Source organism: Pinus tabuliformis, chromosome 7 (assembly GCF_031772625.1).
Source record: "Pinus tabuliformis cultivar Carrire ecotype Pingquan chromosome 7, CPIR1, whole genome shotgun sequence".
NCBI classification, from domain to species: domain Eukaryota; kingdom Viridiplantae; phylum Streptophyta; class Pinopsida; order Pinales; family Pinaceae; genus Pinus; species Pinus tabuliformis.
Window position 1 is genome coordinate 169,375,624 of NC_142293.1, and position 2,969 is coordinate 169,378,592.

Consider the following 2,969-nt stretch of genomic DNA (forward strand, 5'->3'; position numbering starts at 1 on the left):
ATTTGCGAGGCTGGTCTTGCAAAGGTTCGACCAGTTCAAGCCCTAACTCCTTATATCCCGACCTCGTTGGGGACATGCAAAGAAAAACAGAGAAAAAGCAGACCGCTCTGATACCACTGATCCGGATTTAAACAGGAACGCAACAATTTACAGAGATAACCATAAATACAGAGATGAGATAACCATAAATACTGAGATGCAGCGGAAATAATACTTCATTTCATTAATGAAAAATACTGAAACCTGCTTACAAACAGAAATGGAAAGAAACCAGCTAGGGCGATGGTAGCTTATCTTTGAGAAGAGATGTGGCGGCTACATGCCTCTGAACTGTTCCGAACTGTATTACAATGAGGCTCGAAGGCCTATTTATTGTTGAGAAACAATGGAAAACCCTTCACATCCCGAAACCTAACCCTAGAAGATGAAACGCCAAATTGTGGGCCCCGTTTGGGTAAATTGGTACATCAATTTCCCGGGGTCGTAACTTTGGCATACGATCTCCGTTTGACGCGTGCGATAGCTCGTTAGAAAGATCTATCCGAGTACTACCACTTTGGGAGGCAACATCGGTCCATGGACCAATGTTGCCCCAGAATCCCAAAAAAACGTCGTTTAGGGCCTCAAAACGGCTCCGGAAGTTCAGGACCCGAAAAACTGCTAAAAATAGTAAACTGTGCTGTAATTTAGGAAACTGAAAAGACTGAAAGAGATAGTTGTGGGGGTCCAAATGGGTTGGTGGGTGGCCACCAACATCCACCTGGATCACTCTCCAATCATGGCCTCCTTTGGATCTGAGTGTTGAACAAGCCATTATATTACCTCAATACATGGAAAGATAGGTGGGTGGGTTGTAACCAAGATTTGTTTGTTGCTCAGTAAACTTCAGTGTTTTCCCTAACTACATTAAGGTTACCTTTATGGTACTTTTGGTAGATTTTTGGCAACGTGTAGGTAATGATTTTATCTACAAAGCATAGGATATCCCAAAGATTCAATCCAATGGGGTTTTTCAACTCTTCCTCATCTGGACTTTTAGTTATTGGTGCCTTGACAGCCCTTCTCTTAGGCGTGGACATGGCTTCCCTACAAAACATCAACAAGCAACAAATACCCATTATACAATTAGACTTTAAATATGAAATGCAAAGAACTAGGGCTTTTGTGTCTTGACGCTAACTCAGTTTCAACAAAAGTAACTTTGAATGGGGAAAATAAAGGCTATCACATTCGATATTCCTACCATGGTGGTTGAATTTAATGGTACTTAGCATGCAATGCAGATAGCTAGGGCTTTTGTGCCTAAAGTTTTCATGAAATATGCTTCGGGATTTAATGTCTAGCCCAAAAATTTAGTAGTTGAATAATTTGGTTGTATGAAAATGGCTCCAAGAAGGGAATAATAGGTACTTTGAAGAGGAAATTGTCGATATTAGGAGGAAGTATGTGTCTAAGAGTACCTTAGATTTAACAAATTGTTTCCGATTATGTTGCACCATAATTTTTGTTACACCTTTCAAAACACTTGCAGAGGAGCAAGGGCACAACTTCAAAACATCCTAGGTGGAAAAGGGGGAAATAAATACAAGAGATAATATGCATGGGAGGTTAAATTCCCAATAACCATATTCTCACCAATTTGCTAGCCAAGAAAATGTGTTTTTCCAGCTATTTGGAATTGAATCCTATGTCACATAGGTGCGTTGGAACAATGAGGTTATAGGCTAGAAAGAGAAAGACACAAAATGACCCCCCATAAATCATGAAATATTATTAAGATTGTATAATCACTTGCTTACTTGGTTACAACTAACTATAAGGCAAAATTCCTTCAATAAGAAAATATTTTATATGTAAAAAAATCCTAGTAGGTAGATCAAAATAGTTAAATCCAAATACAACATTGTAAAAAACTTACCTTTGGGCTAAGTTCCCAAGATAAGTAACCGTCAAGGTGGAGGACTTATTCTTCCAAAGTGATTTGATTTAATAAGGGGCTAAGTGGATTAATTTGGCTGTCCACGGAGTGGAGGGTCGAGGGAATTAGAGTGCACACTATGTGCTATGAAATTTGAAACAATGTTAGGTTATGGCTCATTGTTATCCTTCATATGGTTACCTATGCCCTCCTTTAACCCCTCATTGATTTGCTAGACATATGTGTAAGTTCTACGCATAATGTGAAGTCGAACAATTTTCTTTTAAAGAGATTAACACTTAAGCTTGGTCCTCAGGCTAGTGCCACAACACTAGCTTGGCCAATAGTTGAGAGCTATGTCATTGGCCAAGTTTTTAGTTGAGCAATCAATAGTGTGAGGGTGGCATTTTTAATGTTTTGAAAGGTGAATTTAACACCATGATTAAGCAATGTAGTGTTGGCTCCGTGGTTGCCCAAGCATTGTAGCACTATGCTACATGCTTAGCTATGAACCATAATGTGTGGTGAACACACTTAACCAATCAAGGTTGTTCCTTGCTTTGGGTCACTAGCTTGGTGGTTATCCAAGTGCTATAACACTGTCTTGAGTACCAAGTGGGTGATACATGTGATGAGGGTGGGACACTTTGTTGTTAAAGTTTTAATGTCGATCTCTCTATCTCTATGCACCATAACGTTGGGTTTAGTGGCTAGCTTAGCAATATGGCACTAGCTTAGCCACCAAGCGAGTGACAAGTTTTGTGAGTGGGTTGAATTTTTCAAAGGTTTTTTAACTTAAGTTGAGGCTTTTTAAAGTGCCATAGTGTTGCCTCGAGGGTTACCATGGCACTATAAAGCCGACTTACCCATCAAGGGGACTGTAATAGCCTTGGTGAAAATTTCATGTAATAAAAGTTAAAAAACAATAACCACGGATGAATGGGACACTTATTCCAAGATGAACGTTGGGCAAGACATCCTAGGGGGTGTTCATTTGGTTGTCTATGGCTAAGGAAATTGGCAAAGACAATGGCTAAGGCTTTGGAAACGC